Consider the following 19,521-nt stretch of genomic DNA (forward strand, 5'->3'; position numbering starts at 1 on the left):
CAAATGATTTCGTGCTTGGCTAGAAGAATTCACAACTGATCTCAGTCACTGTGAGTTCCATTCCTTGAACACCCTGTGAAGCCATAAAAAGTGATTCTGTATGCATCTGTTGCACATTAAAGCTGTGTGATCCAGCCAGCATCGTATTTACAAAATAAAACCCAAGAAATAGCTCAAAAATTCTCATCTTCTGAAAACACTAGAAAATAAGTTTTTGCTTTTTCTCATACAAGAAAGAGTGATCAAGCTATATGTGTAGTGGCTGAATAATTTACAGTAACCTGTCTTAATTTCATCATTAATGTCCACAGCATGTTTAAGAGGATCTGAATTATCCTGCATGCACTAATTATTCAAAATAATTTTTTAAAGTTTTTGTGCAAATAATTCTTGACTTGTATCTCATTTACATTTGTCTCCAAAATACTGAGCTTTCATTCTGAACTGGATTTCAATTGCCCTGATTCAACATATGTAAACAGTTTTTCAACCCTCATTGCATTTAAGAAGGACATAGAATATTATTAAGCTTCTACACATATATTACTTATTTTATTAAAATGAGAAATCATTTTTATGGCTAGTATGTAAAATCTAAAAAAAAATATGTAGTTCAAGCAACTGTGTAAAATTACGAATATTAAAATAAATTTTGCAGTATTTGCCCAGTTATAGAAATGTGCATATGAATGACCTACAGAAAAATTCAGCTGCATGTATGGTATGGAATTCAACTTATCATCTCTATGGAATAGTTGATAGGGACTTTTTTTTGTATTTTCAAAATTTTGTTCTATAATTTGCTTTTAATACTGTACCTTGCTAATGTGTAACCTACCCATAAAGTTGAAATAGTACACTGTGCCAGTTTCTTCTTTTATTGAGGCCTATGATGTATATTCAAGTTGCCAGGAAAAGCAAAACTTAAAAAAAAAAAAGAGCGACAGATTGAAACATTGCAATGTTTTGGGCCTCAACTGTCTAAGCACAGATACAGTATACAATTCTGTAAAACTGTCTTTAAAAATCTTAGCTTTAATGAACGTTGGATTCAGTTCTGCATTTGATGAACCAAAATATTTTGATGAATCTGATAATTTAAGTGCATACACATCATAGAAGAAAAGGAGTTTTTTCTTGAAGTGATTTTTTATTGTAAAACTTGCAGCAAAAGGAAACATTGCTAACATATATGTCTCAATTTGTACATGGAACTTTTCTACCTTCAAAATCAGAGCTGTGGTTATTAGATATACTTTTCAGTTTATTTACATATGTTATCTAGCAGTCCCTTTTTGGTGTCTTGTCTTCCAGTTTTCTTTCTTTCTCTGTAAAAGACAAACATTTGTTCCTGGTTTAGAAAGGATTTCTTTGCTGCACAACTGTATAGAAAGACATTTCAACATCAGCTATAAAATGGTGAGAGGGATGTCAAGATATTTAGAAGCTAAAATGCAAGACATGGAGAAAATAAAACAGTAGAATGTTAGAGCTCTATCATAAATAAGTCTGTGTACTTGTTATTATTTATTCCTTGTATTGTGGCATTCAAGTACTGCAATACTTGAACTACAGTCTCTGTTTCTTGTATTGGCAAAGTAAATATAACACATAAATAAATAAATAAACATTACACACATAAATAAATAAATAAATAAAAGCTGATCAAGCTCATTCCAAACTACCGCTGATCTCAGTTAGAGGTCTGTGTGTAAGTAGCAACTGAATGGAGTGCTTCAAAAATGAAACATTTTTTGTGTTGAGATAAAATTCTTTCAATAATCCTTACTGTTGGATCCTGAATAGGAAGTAATACCATCTTTCAGCTGTCTCTAATTCAGGAAACACAATTTAAGCCAGCACAGACCTTTTAAAAATACTTTTTATAGTCAGTTTAATAATGAGATGTTAGTCTTCAAATAAGTGTTAGTCAAAAGAAAAAGAGATATTGAGAATCAGTGACTCATTGTTTGGTTCAAAACTTGTAATTTTACAGTAATTTGTATCATGAAATGGCCTCTTCCACAACATATAGCTGGGCTGAATGAGAAGATTTAACTGAGAGGTAGCAGTTTTTCCTTTGTGCTTTTTTGAAAGGAATAAATTAGCTCAGATTAATGCAACCATTATATTTAGTTTCATTTTAACAACAAAACAGAATTTTATCTTTAGAAGGATTACGTGTCAATAATAGTCATCAGCTGCTGAAAGATTGGGTGCCGTTTCTAGTGTTAGGACACCTAGCTAGCTGACTAAATCTAAGGGTATTCTTAGTGAAAAACGTAGCCAATTATATCCTGGGAAAAATCTTTGAGACTGCCAATGTTGTTTAGTAACTTGAATTGCATGTGCTTTCAGGGTCATGCTTTCAGACCTCATGACTAAAGTCTTTTGAGAATTTTGGGTTTGGTGTGGAGACCAAGACATAGAGTACATGGAACACTGTGCAGTACCGCAGTGCTACAAGGAGGTGTTTCTGGAGCTGGAAGCAGTACAGCTGCAGCAATAGACTGCAGCCTTATTGCAGCTGAATTTCCCTCTCTAAGAGGCAACACTAATTAGCCCTTGTACAGTGCTAGGCTAAAACAATGGGAAATGAAAGCTGGTGAGCATAGAGAGCGTGCGCTCTGCCATGTAGATATACCAGCTCTCAGAGAGCTCACTTTGGAATGCTTGAACACAGTACTCTATTATATCATGTAGACATGCCCTGAGTAAGTAATTCAGTGAATAATCCTCAAAAATAGTACTACATGTTCTTCATAGTTTTTATGGTGTTTTATTTTTATACCTGTAGTTTTCAGAAGTGCTTACTTTTGGTTCATCCAGTTAACGGGCACATCAAAATGCCTTCCTAACTTAGTAGAACAGAAACTAGAAAGAAACTGAGCACGTTTTTGTGGTAGTTTTGTACAGGTAGTGCAAATGCCTCAAAGTTTTCTTCTAGAAGTTAATGATCACAGAGTAAGTGTTCTGCAGCATAACCCTGTTATTAATGAAGCCATGAAATTCTTGAATGAAAAGAACAATATAAGAGTTAATTAGGGATGGTTCTGTTTCTCTAGTTACTAAATTATTCTTGTATTTTGTAGATATTTCACAGAGTTCTTCTGTATTCAAGGGCTGAAACTTCTCATATGTTTAAATTTCATGCATATAATAAGTGGATGAATACTTATTATTTATACCGCTGCAGGGTTGCTCCTACATTTAGAGTAAATACTGGTAGTGCCATCACTCAGGTATTATAACTGAAACATTTAACTGTAAGTAAAGCAATATCAAAAGGCTAATGACATCATGTAGCAGCTGTGTTGCTTTTTAACTGAAATAGTTCAGGTATTTCTAAAGCAATGGCATTAGATATTTCTAGTCAGAAATCTTCTATATGTTAGGCTTCTGAGCTATACATACATAATTATTTTTTTCAGCTAAGAAAAACCAAATAATACTATAAATTTTTTCATACAATGTACAGTAGCATAAAGATGACTACAGACTGTATTTGCAGTTGTTAGTTCATATGGGGTTTGTCTTGTTTTTCAGAGAGTGGCAGGGAATATGAAAGAAGAATGATTCTACATGTACAATTCCAAATAGTCCAATAGCAGTTGGAGTTTTACATAAAATGACCCGGTCTCTAGAAATGGCTCAATAGGATATTTCAGGTGTGCTTTTAATTATTATTTCTTTTATAGTCTACATGTAATTACTCCCACAGAGATGGCACTAACTAAACACTCTTCCTCTCTAAAACCAGTGCATATTTTCCCAGCTGGAGATTAATGTATATTAGGACATTTTACTGATATTTTCCCATTGGAAAAACATCTATTTATCTAAATTAGTATCACCAGCATATTGATTCCTTAGCTTGGAGCATTTGTAGTCACATGCAGTTGTGGAGCATGAGAAATTAGAACACTAAACCCTCAGTGAGAACCCTCACTATCTTCAGGTTCCTGTTCTTAAGAATAGCCATGAGCCATTTTAAACTAACTTTTGATATATCTGTTAGGCCTTGCATAATCTTATAAACATTTCAGATTATTAGACCAAATAATTAAAATTAACAAAGGCACTTAACTCTGAAAATTATTTAAAGAATTCATTCTTTTGTGTCCATACAATCTGAAGTCCAGAAAAAAACCCAACAGTGAGCTACTGGAGAAGTTGCGGACTGGAGACTCTGGAATTCCATTTCACATTTTATGAACATGTACAGAGGGAAAATATTGAAGCTCAGATAATATTTTTTATAATCAGTAATTGAGTATAGTCCTGATTGTTACATGGTCACCAGATTTGGGTAATGTAATCAGTAATTGAGTATAGTCCTGATTGTTACATGGTCACCAGATTTGGGTAATGGTCTGACTTTACCCAGGCATGCTTTCATAGGCAAATAAGTCTCAGCAGTTATCAGTACTCTCATACTACCTAGCTAACAATGGAAAGCATCTGTCTTCCTGGAGCAGCAAACTAGTCAGAAGAAAAAAAAAAAACCAACCAAACAAACAAAACCAAAACCCCCAACACCCTAATTTCTCTTCAAATGGAAGTATTAAAAAGGGATATAATTTCTATATTAGCAAATGACTGAACCTGATAGTCCTGAAGTCTTTCTCTCTGTTTCTAAGCCAAACATTAATTACTGTATGGTGTTCTATATTTTCCCTAGGAGTTTATCATATCATCTTGTAAAGTGCATAAAAAGTTGGTAAGGGTAGAATTTTGGTTCTGTTGCTACATCTCATGTCAAATCAGTTTCCTAATGTTCTTTAAAACTGCTCTCTGTTTTCTGCTAAGTAGAATAAACTTCTTAATATTTGACAAGATTGTTATGTGAAAGTGGAGCATTAAGTTGGAAGATGGGAAATTTACCTGTGTTAAATTGATTTAAAATAAATATAGCAAAGAACTAAAACCCACTCTTCCTTTCTATGATAGTGCACAGTCGTGCTTGCATAGAATGCTGTGAATGTGGGAGATGGCATGACTTTGGCAGTCTTAGGCATATTGCTGCCTGTTGTTTTCAGTAGGTTTTCAGGCACAACTGGGAGTATTGCTAAACTAATGAGTAGGCCTGTTTTTGTATTCCTTATTTTTTGTTATTCTGGTAAAATACAGTTGAGGACATATTCTTTTTGACCATCAACAAAGTAATATTGTAAAGTGAAATAACAGCCGGTAGACACTAAATCACTGATACATTTCAGTATCCTGGAATACACAAAGGCCGTGTCATGAGTTTACGGATACTTAATAGTGTGAAATAGGATAATGAACTATGGGAGAGCACAACTGTCCCAACTGCTACACCCAGCGAGCATGTAAACTGGAGAGAGAATTCATTCCTCCTGAAGAAGACACAGCTATCTATTGAGATTGTAAATTTGGTTTTAAATTACTCCTCCTATGCAAACTTGAAACTTCAGTTCTGGATCCCATGATAAGAACTGGACTGGGGGAACAGGACAGCATATTAGAGAGATTCATAATCATAGGCTCTGTTTTCAGTGGTTCAGAGTCAGGAAGAGTTTTTCTGACTGTATGTGGCTTTAGAGGTTTAGTATGATGAGATGAAGAGGGAAAATGAGCAAAGAATAGGGTCTGACAACAGTTTAATGCTGTCATTTTGGAATAAGTAAAATATTCCAGATTTTGGTAGTTCAGAGATTCGTTACTGGCAGGGTTTGTTTACCTTTATATTGTACAAAATCTTAGGGTACCATAGTTGCTTATGTAAAGTAAAATTAGAAAATATGGACAGTCTACAGCAGGTTTCTTAGGGTGCTAGTCTCTCCACTTTGATACCATTTTCTCCTAATAGCCCTTCCAGGATTTATAAAGCTGAAAAAATGGAAATGTAATCTGTTAGTGCAAAGTATTTACTCACTAGAACAAGGAAGAAACTACATACTGGTTGGATTTAAAATTACCTTGTCTTTGGTCTGCTCTTGGGGTAGAGTGGCACACATTACCTCTTACACAATCAACTTCATGAAAATCACTCGAAAATTTCAGGATCTAGGTAAATTTCAGGAAGTAGTAAGGAAAAAAGTGGAACTGAGTGAAGAGAACAAATGTAAAAATAGATATGCTGTTACCTGTAAAGAGCAGAGTGTAATACTCAGAAAAAGAGCAATTGATATCCCAATCTAAATCAGCCTTTTGAAGGGATTTAACCCCTGATATAGAAGTATCCATTATGCCTAATAGCATAAATAGAAATCATGCCTGGTACCTTTGAAAATGAGTCTTTTTGGAGTGTCTTTAAATACATTCTTTCTGCTGTCTTCTCCATTCCTAACAAGGCTAAAGAGCGTAGATCTGGACAGGATCACAAAACGATCAGGTTCTGCTATCCCAGGAAATGACATTATATAAATGGATCTCACTGGTCAGGATTTGTTTCCAGTATTCAGGATGAATTAACATTCCAGAACAACTCAGCTTTGGTGGTTATAACTTTCCCTTGGGGTCTCCCACCTTTGCTATTGATTGCCAGTTATATGCATTTATTCTCATGTCTAAGGCTTAAATTTTCTTCCAAAGCTTTTGTTTACTGCTATCAATAGTAATCATACTCCTTCTCAGATTTCATTTGGGAAGGCTAAACAAATCAAACATTTTCAGCCTTTTCTAGCTCATAAACCCAGTACTTAATGCATACATTCTAGTTGTTTAATTCATAAGTGCATGACTGAATTTTGCATTTTTAACTTTAATTTCATTTTTTTAATGTTCTGTTAATGTAGTTGGCAAAGTCATAAAGCTCTTCCTGTAAGATCTTGTGCTCCTTTTGTGTGTTGAAAATAATGAAATCAATGTCGGCAACCTTCATTGGTCCACTGCGTTTTACCTGACTCATTAAGGCATTACATAAGATCCACCTCATTTAAAGACCTCTACTAGAAATATTCCTTCAGATGCTAGCCAGATTCTTTGCCACACTCCCATCTTCATCTTAACTTCCTGTGAAGCTGTTACAAAATGTTTTAACAAGGTCCAGATGAATCAAATCTATCACATTTCTGTTTTTTAAAAAAACTGTTTAGCTTACTTAAAAGCTATCAGATTGCCATCACACAGTCTATGAAAACCTCTTTTTTTTTTCCTTTTGCCATGTCTTTAAATCTTCTTTGCTTCAATATTTGTTAAAGTCTTGTTTATTCCATATTTTTATCCTAATACCGTAAAAAAAATTATAGCAGATTTCTTAATACATTACAGTTATGGAGGTACATACTACTGAATTACTGTTCACACAAGTAGCTTATAAACATTTTTGTTTCATGATCCCTACTACATCTCCTAAGTTCAGAAAAACAAAAGTGAGTACTGTAGTTTATAATAATAAAGTTCTGATAAATTGTACTTAGATTTAATATGATTTATTTAGAACATTATTTCAGGTTTAGTACAATTTCTGGAATTAAGAGTATTTTGAAGGAGTGGAATTTGGAAAAAAAAAAAAGAAAGAAAGAAACCACAGGAATGTGTGGCAGGAAGATGAGCTGAGGTTCTGAGGCTAGTCCCCACACTCGCCGCTACCTGTGCAATGCACACTGAGTCCAAAAGAATTTATCAATGTCCACTCTGTATGCTTCCATTCATCACAGGTCACAGAACTCTTTCCAGCCCTTAGAAGGAAAGTTTTGACTAAAAGCCTCGCTCTCGGTGGTGGGGTTGTTTTTTTTCAGTTATCACATAGAGCACAACATGGAGTTACGGCAAGCATATTACAGTTATAACATGTCAATAGATTACACATGCAGCCATAAAATTGAGCATTTGCATACGTAAAACGAAATGGCAAACTGAAATGAAAACAAAATGAATGCCAAAGTAATGGCAGTGAGCATCTCTACCGTATGTGAACCTGAGCAAGTTATTTTATGGAAATATTCTCCAAAAATAAAACGGTTACTGAAAATACTGACAAGCAAATCTCATTATATGAAGAACAGTGTAATACTGTCATCTTGAATCTTTTTTTTTCATACCCTAGAGATGATATTGTTGAATTCAAAAATACATGGGAACAAACCACCCCAACTGGTACATTGAAAGTCATTTAAGTTGTGAGAGGATTCTTCATTAATACATGAATATAGCAAATAAATGGTTTGATGAAATGGCAAGTGCACTCTCAGTGGAACATAAACTCATGCTAACCCATTTAGTGTGTTTAGATATAGACAAAATTCCTGATGTGACAGTAAAAGCTGTAGGGCAAGCTGCATTTACCATGTGCTATGATCAATTTCAACTTGTGATTGTAACTAATCCACCCATACTGCAGCCAGTCTAACATTCATAGTGTCTAAGTAGCTTATTTACGGTAAAAACTGTTCTATCATCCCAAGTCCTAAACAATATAATAGAATTACGGAGTTTTGATGACCAGATATAAAGACATAGTTCTGCTTTGCGTTTACTTTATAGGTACAACTTAAAATTGATTTAAAAAACCCAGAAGTTCTCTTTCACTCAAAAATTGTGCATTAAAAGGTCAGGGTTTTTTTTCAAGATGTTGGTTTGAGATTAAAAGAAACATTCTGAGAGATAAAAGAAACAAATTTTAAGAAGCCTAATTGTATAGGAGATAATATTATCAATATATATCCTATGCAGCTAGTAGATGAGTTTAAAAGATCTAATGTATTAAACTTCCCATCCTCAAAAAAAAGGAAGCGTCTAAGGGCCATTGATGTACTATACAGCAACGTCAAGATTAGAACATATGAATTTTTTTCTTTGTTGATTCTCTGGGGCTAATATGTTTTTATGAGGAAGTTTCTAGACATCTGGCATTTGCTTAAATTAATGACCCTCAGATTTAAAAAAAAAAATGAGAACAGTTACAATGTAGCAACTCCAGGAAGTATGTGAAAATACTGGGCTTCAGGAACTGAGATCCATCTTCTGTAAAATTAGATGATACACTGACCTGCTTTAAAAAAATATCACTAAAAGCACTGTATGAGCTATCCATTTTATTTATTAATTGAAAATAAGAACTTCACATAATTCTGAATTCAAATGTAAAATATTACATGCTTTAATTTACCAAATACAGCAATTCTTTATGCTAATGTATCTTTCAATACAAATATTAGCATTGCCACATAAAATGTGGTCATTTTAAGAGGTGTTTCATTTTCTCTAAATTTCCTCCAGACTTAATTCTGTCTGCAAAGATACTTCAGAATTCAACATTTTTATTGCGGTCCTATTTACATGAACATGTAACACAGCATTCTAACAGTATGTAATAATGAACAACATAAAGTTCTTCCCCAGTATAAAGTGTTTGCTTGTCATAACTATGTCAGTTTCCTGTTCTGTTCTTCAGCACTGAATTTGACAGATACACTCTGTGCTATCAGTGGCTTGCTCTGAACTGTATAAAGGGGAAGCTGCCAGTGCAATTTGTTTCAAAGAACTTCTAAATTGACTGCAAAAATAGCAGTATATATCCAGGGAAAAAGATACCACAATCATGAACTTACTTTAAGAACAGCACTGGTTATATATTTTAAAGAGAACAAATATAAAAAATATATTTGATGTATCTGTATTTTCCTTCTCTATAAGTTGTTTTCTCATTTTGCCGTATCATGAATATGAGAATGAATAACAGTGGAGAGACTCAGTGTGTGAGAATTTTTGCAATTGATTTTTACCATTTAAGGAACATTTATATCAAAAGGGTAGCTTTCAGCTTCCCTGTAAAGTCCCTGCCTGAGTTAATTGGGCCTTGTACAGACAAACCCTTGAAAATTCTGCAGGTAAAATGGAGTGGGTCCATTCTCACCCCATTCTCAATCACTTGGGTACAGTACAGCTGCTCTGTGCTCTTTATCTTCACCCTTTTTAAAGGTTTTCTGTCACATCAGACTGGCAACATTTTAAATATAATAAATAATCCTATAATCAAATATTATTAAGAGCTGCAAATGATTTGTTAGCAAAGTAGATTTTCTTCCCTTCTTCCTGACAAATGAAGCAGAGACTTCTCTGTCAGGCTACTCTGCTTTCATATCCAAAGAGTACCTACCGTTCACGTCACTGAAGTGATACAGAGTGCTTTTGCTTGAACAGAAGTGTTAGTTGTTGTCAAAGCTCTTTCAGGGTCTGACAGCTGTTAGCCTTCAGGAGTAGCACAGAATGAGACTTAATAATGTAGAATACATGGATTTGAGCAAAATACGGAGCAAAGAAATTTAGGAATAGGAGGAATTAGGGGCCACAGAGCTCCTACACAAGTGATAGGGAAGGGCTATTCATGAGAGAAGAGCAACCAAAGAAAGCAGCAAATACATCAAGATATTACGGGAATGAGTTACATTGACACAGGCTTATGGTTTTCTGCCAAGTGTTACCAATTCCATTCTTTGCTTTTGTCGCAAAAAGGGCATCAGACTTTCTGCACTCTGTAATATGCACCTGCTTATGATAGTATGCTTGCTTAATGGATCTTCTAAAAAAACATCAGAAATATTTCACTCAAACTTGTACTTTATATAATTAATAACTACTTTTAATATTGTAATTTTATATACAGACAGAATTGCTGCAAAAGAAGTATTTTTTTCCTTTCCTACTCTAAACTTGTTTCTAAGACCTTGGGCCTAATAGCTGGATTAAGTGCATGATAATTAAACTGGGTCTATTTTACTGGTTATCTATTTTCCTCATTACCATCAGCTAATATCTCATTCAAAATATATGTTAAGTGAAATTTTCGAGTACTTCAGATAATTTCTAATATTTAATATTTTGGGGGAGATGGTCATATTGCCTACATCCATGGGGGAGAAAAAAAGCAGTGTGAAACAGTTTTTGAAACTTTTTTTCAGTTATTTTGTGATTAATACCTCATATGGAACATCAAAATCAATATTGATGTGAGGGATTGAACCTGTTTGTAAGGTTAAGCTTATATTTTTAATAGAATCTATACAGCTTGTCATTTGATAGCAAACTTTGCTAAGGAGTTCCTCCCTCTGTCCCTCCATGGTTCTGTTTTAATCTCTGCTTTAAATATATCATATAAAGTTGTTTTTTGTTGTAATTGCACAATATATGATCTAACAGTACAGTGAAAAAGCCATGAATCTGTATTAATCTAAATAATCAAGCCACAGGAATAAGGAGGAGCATTCCAGTTTCCAAATTTTAAAATTCTAATGAACACTAACTTTGTACAGTATACGGAAAATTGTATCTTAGGAAAGGGAAATTAAGCTGTTTTGGAAAAGAGAGAGAGCAGCTGAAAAATTCTGCCTTGCTTTTATACTTCTCATTGAACTCATAATTTGGGTTTACATTCACTTACTCCCTCTTCTGCCATCTTCTGAAATAGCAGTACCTCATATCATATTATAAAGGAAATATTTGTCAACAGTTTTGTCTACAGAACATTGAACTACTGGATCAAAACTGTATCTTGGAGACTTTTGCTATGGGTATCCTAATTTTCTACCCAAGTTAGACACTAATTTTATGGCATATAATAGGTAGGTGTTTATAAGCAGCAAGTGTCTTTTGAAGGAATAAATGACTTACATTAACCCCTCATGTGACAATGTTATAAAAAGAGTTATTATTTTTCTCCACTAGAAAAGGTGTCTGAGATCTTCAAGGTATGTAAGAATGTACAATATGACTGTATAACATCACTGTCATAGTATCAGCATATGAGTGGAAACAAACTTTGGATAATTTTGAATTTATCACAGCTCTTAAAATAATTTTGGAGAGGAGAGGGGAATGACTATGAATTTATCCTATTGTAAATGTGTTCCTAAATGTTATAAAAATTACTTCAGCTGCTGCTTCTTAGGAAAAAGAAATCAGTAAAGGACGTCAGACATAACAAATGAGAATTTCAGGCCCAATGACAATAGACAGAGACCTGGGTGCCTTATATCCACACACCTTTCAATCAAGTAATATGTGTACTGCAGTGGAATAAACTGAAGACACTCTGGCAGCCAAGTAGACTTTGATCACTTTTGTTCATAGATGTGACTCATATTTCAGTAGCTTCTTTTTTCTAAGCTACTGATCTTCCCTAAACTTTACAGTGAGTGCTCAGTGAACTTAAAGAAACCTTTACTCATTCTGCAAACAGACATTAAATACTCATGCTGGGCCACATTGTTTTTTTCTTAAAATATCAGATACAGTCTCTTTCTTACAGTTTTTTTTGTCCAAAGTCCTTCACATTCTACAGAGCAAATTATGGTGAAAGAAGAGTTACTTTTTATAATCACAGTGCTTTCATTAGTTCAGTTTTATAGCAGAAATGAAGTTTGAAAATAGTAATTTGCCTACATTTGGTTTATTTTATGTTTTTTGTAAATTCATGGGGTTTGTTGATTGTGTGTATGTTTTTTGTCGATTTCATGGCACATTAAGATACTGTGCACAATTAAAAATAAAGATGATAAATATGCTTTCACAAATGACACTAGTATGTCTGAAGGGAAGGCTAAGAAGAGTTCACTTTTTCCCCATTAAGGATACATGATACAGAAGGCATAGTAGGGACTGCCTTATTCTTTTGGTTGTTTGTAATGGTAGACTGCACCCTGGTAAACAGCACACTGGTAGAAACACATGACATAGCCTTTCATCCTGCTGCTTTTGGGCCAATATGCTGTCTTGTTGGATCTAAGATATGATCATTATTTGTTACGAATTTTGTCCAGATTAGAGCATAATGGGTGGGGTCTGTGCAGTCTGTGAAAGTTGTATGTGCACAATATAAAAGTGAAGCAGAAAGTCACGTGTTCTGGGTGTGAGATGAAGGCATGTGGGAATCTGAGCATGTAAAGCCTGCTGAGGTAATGCGAGACAACTGCAGAAAATAGAGGGCCAAACTTGGTGCACTGTTCTCTGTATTGCCTGTTCACCATGACCTCTGGAATGGGCTGTGCCCTATGCTGCACAAGTTTTACTTGGAAAAAAAAAAAAAAAAAAGAACCTAGGAAAGAAATAACATCTGACTTTCAGAGTTGAGACTACTTGATAGTCTACTTGCAAGAGACTACTTGATAGTCTAGTTAAAGCTTTAGTTTGCTCCTGCTGGACATACTTTGGCATTGCCTTTTTCAGTGGAGCTAACTGGATCCTCTTTCTACCTCTCTACCAGTCAGAACAATGGTTGACCCATGCAGAATACATACTGTGCTTCCCCTGCTCCGAGGATGAAAAGCAGCTATGTTAGCCGTGTTGTCTCAGGTCTCCCAGAGGCATCACAACTATCAGAAGCAGAGTGCTACCCAGAAATTGTGGGAGTAGTGCTGCCTTGCTACACTTTCCTTTTTTTAAAGCTGCAAGAATCGTAAATAACTTTCCTTGAAACATCTCAACCTCCAGTCTCTCTAGGGAAAAACCCTAAAAAAAAGATACATTTCATATGGTCATTTATAGCCAGGAGTACCAGTTTAAAAACACAGCATGGAAAAAAACAGGTGAACACTGAAGCTTTTTGCTTTCAATAGAGGGTGATACTGAAAGTCACCCTAAAAGAGATATTAAAAAACATTGGGTTTAGATTTTGAACTCTCTAGGAAGTCACCTAAGAGATGACTTTCTGAAACACTGTCTTGTCTTCTGCTGCCTTTTAGTTAATGTTGTGTGATAATCCCTGGTATTCAAATCCAAAGAGATAGTTTTTCATTCCTTTTATATTAATTTGAAATTATTAATTATATCAGCACTTGCTCTTTTCTTGGCAACATCAAAAATAGCTATTGGAAGTAAACATTACAATGTTTTACAGCAATAGTGATCACATAAAATTAGCATTCTATACATTATCAGATTCAAAAAATTTTGCAAGATTGTGAGTATTTACAATGGTTTGGTTGAATGAACAAGGTTTACCAAGAAAATACAAATTCTTCAATAAATATATTCTTTAACTTTTTAGGGGATATATAAATAATGATTTTGAGAAACCAAGAATACTATCTGCTTTGTTCATATTTTAATAGTGTACTTCTCTTTGCTGCTTCAGTAATTAAGTCTTATGACATTCCAGAAAGCATAAATCCTGCTGAGATGTTTAAGTTTGGAGCAACCTCTTGATGTACAAACAAAGTAAATAAATAAATAAATAAATAGACACTTACCCAGGATCTTAACAAGCTTTTTTGCTTTTACCTTTGAAACAAAATGGAATGGTAAAGCAATATGGCCACTGAAACTGTTCTAGCCTCACTGTTAACTAGAACCTCTTTTTGAAATTCATTGCCTTCAATTACATTTTTTAAAGAATTTTAATTATGTGCCTGAAAAGAATAAAGATGCTTCAGGCTCCATTTGTTTATCATGGAAGGCCTAAAAAAATGAGGACAGAGCTTCCCAGCTCATGCAGGGGTTGCAGAGAGAGAGAGATGACTTTTAATTCGACAAGTTCAGAGAGATTTCTTAGTTTGACGCGCACAGCAGGGGGTCTTTGAGTGCCTGGCAATACTTCAGCATTCTGAGCTTTGAAAGTCTTTCCCTGCAGCAGAAATTGTATCAAAAGCCAATGATAATATTCCCTGCAAGGTAAAGGACCCTATTGAAGATTTCTAGAGCTGTTTATTTATTCATCACAGTTTTTTCTTTTAGGACGTATCAGGCATATAGGTAATAATTCACACAGATGCCAGGAAAATTAAATAAATAAATAAATAAATAAATAGGAATCCTTCATTAATCCTTCACCTTTCCCTTAAGGTTTCCATAGGCCATGTTCACCTGTAAAATTTCCTGTCATTCTCTGCCATGTATTCTGCATACAATCTTCACTTCAAATCTCAGCTTTTCCTTATTTTTAACAGAATTGTCATTTCTGTCTGCCTTCTACCACCAGCTGAGTACATAAGATGTTTATGGCCATTTCCTCCCACTAAACCCTCAAAGTGATTGATTAATTTTACAGAAGGATATTCAATTTCTTAGGGGTCTTTTTAAATCTTATTTTTAAAGTAGATTTGAGATAACTGTTTCAAAGCCAAGATTAAAGTGTTATTTATATTCCAGAGATCAGAGTCTTAATGTTTTGGTATTACTTTTATTTGAAAAGTATACACATATGTTTTTCTTTCTGTTTTTGTTTTGTTTTGTTTCTGCAGCAGAGCTGGGACTGTGAGACTACGACAACCTTTCCCTTGTGTAATGTCAATGTCGGCTATCACTTTGGCAGAATCAGCCAGCTCAGTGAAGACAGAAAAACCCTCCTTCCCTCCTGTTTTTACATCTGCTGGTGGCATTCAAAGTGACCTTCCCTTATAAATATTGGTGAGTGACCGCATGGGGAAAGCAGTTCCTTGGTGCAAAGAAACTTGTTTCAAAAAGCTGTGTTGACCTGAGGGGGATCCATTTTTTTCAAAGTATAAAAAAACACCATATATGCAGTTGTTTGTTTTTTTTTCTTTTTAATAATAACTTGAGGTATTTAACAACACTTACTTCTCTAGACTTATAAGCATTTATATAACACTAGAATGTGCTACCTATTCAAACTATATGAAACAATCTTTCAAAACACTATTTTAAAGAGAGAAATACTTCCTGATAGCAAACAAGAATCTCTCCTCTCTTCCCGTTATTTTCTGTTGGCTAAATGGTCTGGAATGGTATAAAATTATCATAACGTCCCAAATATGGCAAGATTAAACTTTCCCAAGTGCAGGAATTAAGGAAGATAGCTGGAGGCTGCGTTCTGGCACCCCTCTGGTTTGGGAAGCATGCCTAGGGTGAAATCACAGCACTGCAGAAATTCTGATACCCATAGGGCAGTCCAGGAACACTGTAGTAACTTTAGTTGTTCCATAAGGCTATCTAAATTATGTAATTCAGTACTGAAAAAGTTTTCAGGTCATTTGGGGCTATCTCAGCTGATTTATCCTGCCTGAGACATCCAGTATGTCTAAAGAGATTTTCAGTGTTGAAAACAGATGTGAAATAGCCACCCACAGCTCAGGAATATTTACAGTACTATAACACAGAACATTACAAAGTACATACTCAGATACAAAAAATATTTAACCTGGCTTGGAACAGTTTGGAAGCTGTAAATATGTGCAGGATCTAAGGCTGGAAATTATTACATGTATTTAATCTAAAGACATTGCCATAAAAAGTCACTTAGCCAGCTGCCATTCAGTATTAACTACATTATTGCAATTATCTCTTATTCAGACTACAGTCAGACAACTGTGATGTATCATTTATGACTATATGATAAGTAATGTTTGATTTTATTTTTTTTTCTTAACCATGTGTGTACTTGAAGTATGTCAGTTTAAAGGACCAGAGAATCTTCAAAGGAAATATTAATAGGAGCGTTATCATGGCACCAGCCTAACAAAATAATGTCTTTTCATCAAAGGAACACTTCCAGCAAAAGGAAAGGCTGTTATATGTAGCATATGTATCTCTTGCTTAAAGAATGAGCAGTGGAGCTATTTAGAAGCTCCTCAGCTATGTGTTAGGATTGTCACTGGTTTCCTTGGATAGTAGTAATCAGGGGACAGAGTGGAGAAGAGAAGGAAGAGGGCAAAAATTTAGCAGAATTGCATACATGCCTATACTCTATCAATGTTCTTTCTTTCTTTCTGTATCAACTATATAGTGGAGTCTTACTAATTTGGGGGTTAGCATTTGAGTGTACAGGTAAATCAGTATCAGGCTTGGTTTTGAGGATTTGTGTGAATCTCAGAACTGAATTAAGTCTTCATCCTGGTCTGGGATCATTGTAATAATGATTTCAAAAAATGAAGGAATAAATAAATGTATTGGATGAATATGTTTTCTACAGCTTTTCATCTAGGAACATCATGCTAGTCATAACCACATGCTACAACATTTAGTTCAGTGACATATGATGGTAAGGTTGCACACCATTTAAAACATGACGGGAGGGTAGAGTTTCAAAGCATTCATCTTTTGAGAAAGGCCTTCTTTAACTGTTTATGTTCTGAAGTTGCCTGTCAACTCATTTTTATATCTTTAGAGGGTGTTGCATAGCTTTACAATAGCTGTATGGAATAACTTGCTGTTTGATCATATTATGATATTTTGCAGATGTAGCTGCTTTCTTTTGAAATGGATAGGACAGAAATATAGACAGTCCAACAGTTAAAGGCTCAGAATTTCTTGTTTTCCATGCAAGATTCCAAGTATAGGCATACAGACCACAACTCATTTTTTTAAGTTATAATGACATTTTTTGAAATCTTGCAAGAGCAGCTGGTATACTAATAACGGGTAATTGGATGATCATAAGCTGTGTTGGGACCACAGCAACTGCTCTATCCTCACTGAGAGAGTGTAGCAACTTTGTAGAAGTTAGGATGTGGCTGGAGAGGATCACATATAATTGTTACCATTTCTCAGTGCATTTCTGGTAGCTCAGAAATGGTGGCTTTTTTACTTTTGGCTACATCCAGCATTAGAAAGAAGTGACAAACCATGCCAATAATTTGTGATATTATGTTTTTCTGTTTTAATTTCTCTTTGATAAAACCATGTACTTCAGCGTCATCTGCCAGATGGTTCTGGATTCAGTAATATGCTGCTTCCATTGCATTTTGCACTTATTTGGTATTTTGTTCAAGTTTGACATTTTACAAAGAGTAAGGGGACTTAATCAAGAAAATTGAGAGGAGTAAATTGATAAATAATTCTATTAAATATTGCATATATATACTTAACAAATTTTCCCTCTATGTGAAGAAGATGGGATTGAACACATTCTTAGTTTTAACCTATTGTGTCCCAGTGAGATTAATCCACCTCAGATTATTTTACTGGGTGTTTTTTTAAAAGCCCCAACTATTTTTCAGGGGTTTGGTGAAAAATTCAGTGTAAGCTCTAACACAGAAAGCTTTAAAGGCAAGTTTACCCCTTTGAAGCGTGTATCTCTGAACTACATACAAAGGCTTTATGAGGACACTTCCTTACAGCTTGGTTCAAATATCGATTGATTATGCACACTGCATTAACTTCTAGTAGTATAAACTATCATTAGTCTTAAACAGTGTTGTTCTCCCCTAAGTAAAGGACTTTGCTATAAAAGAATATGCATATTTCTTTGTATCTATGAGTTTCTTCTTTGTTTTCATTCAATTTTCTTGTGCCTAAACTCTTAGGAATCTGATGAAACTGGAATCATAGCACTCTTGGTTTTTAAATAAAAAAGTCACACAAATTGCCAACTAGCAGAAAGATGATGCTCCAGGAGCTAGAACTAATAAAGCCAGCTTTTCCTTGGAAATCTTGTTTTCTTTGTACTGTAAGATCACCAATTTAAACTGCAACCCCAATTTCCCTATTTCTTTTGTCTCCTATTACCCTCTTTGGCTGAGACAAAAAAGCTGTGCTTAGTCTGCAGCTCCCTGAATGCTGAGCAGCCCAGCCAGCTCCTTTCAGAATGACTGAATTCTACCCATATTCCTCTCCCTGAGGATTTTAATTTGGATCTCCATCCCTGAAACTTATAGGGTCTTAATTATCTTTAAGACTTGGGTTTTTTTCTGATTTGCTTAACACTTGACAATCACCCAGCTGAAAAATTACTTAGGGGACAGGGGTAGGACACACATACAGACTGGGGTTTTAGCCTTAGGTAAAGCTGAGATGTTCAGGCATAAAAAAACATCCAAGAAGTAACTGGGATCCCCATGCTGCCATTGGGAATAAGAGACAATTCAATTAAAAAAAAAAATAAAATCCACAAATGTTTTTCTTAATTAAAAAGCAAATTTTTGTGAACCGTACTTATGACTCTTAATTCTTTATTTGATATTTTGTTTGTTCAAATATCAGATAAAATAAAACATTCCCCCTGCCCAAGGTTTTTAACTTAGAAAATATATAAAAGTGAATTACTGATGCTAACTTGAGATTTTATAGTGATTATTTAGTTAAATCATCCCAATTTCTCATGCATAAGTCTAATTAACCAATAAGAACAGACAATACTGTGATTGTTTGCATAAAAAGTTCAGAGCTCAAAGAAATTCATAGATAATTCTGAGCAATCAAAATATTAATATTAATATAAAATTCAAAAAATGCTGATAAATACTTGGATAACATATCTGCAATTAATCAGATGTGTCATTAAAATTAATTTTAGCACATTGCAAACAAAAATGGAAAAAAAAATTATATACATATGTGGAAATCATGAAGGTAAGTATTCCTTTTCAAAAGGAAATATAATTTTGATAATACAATTTGTTTGAGTACAAGAAAAACTTTAAAATATGAATGGTAGTACTACTTCCTCTATTAAACTGTGGGGCAATCTTAGCTTAAGTATGGAAAGCTGCTGTATAAAGGAAGTAAATGAGAGGTTTCTGAAGAGGTGTCAAAAGCCTTTTGAGTGACAGCATTTGGGAAGCATTGCCTATTCATATGTCAGTACTTTCAGGTAATTTAAGTAGCTGTCTTATCTGCTATTCAAACATCCAGGTCAAAATTGCTATGCATATGTTCTTGTTA

Source organism: Haliaeetus albicilla, chromosome 1 (assembly GCF_947461875.1).
Source record: "Haliaeetus albicilla chromosome 1, bHalAlb1.1, whole genome shotgun sequence".
Classification (NCBI taxonomy): domain Eukaryota; kingdom Metazoa; phylum Chordata; class Aves; order Accipitriformes; family Accipitridae; genus Haliaeetus; species Haliaeetus albicilla.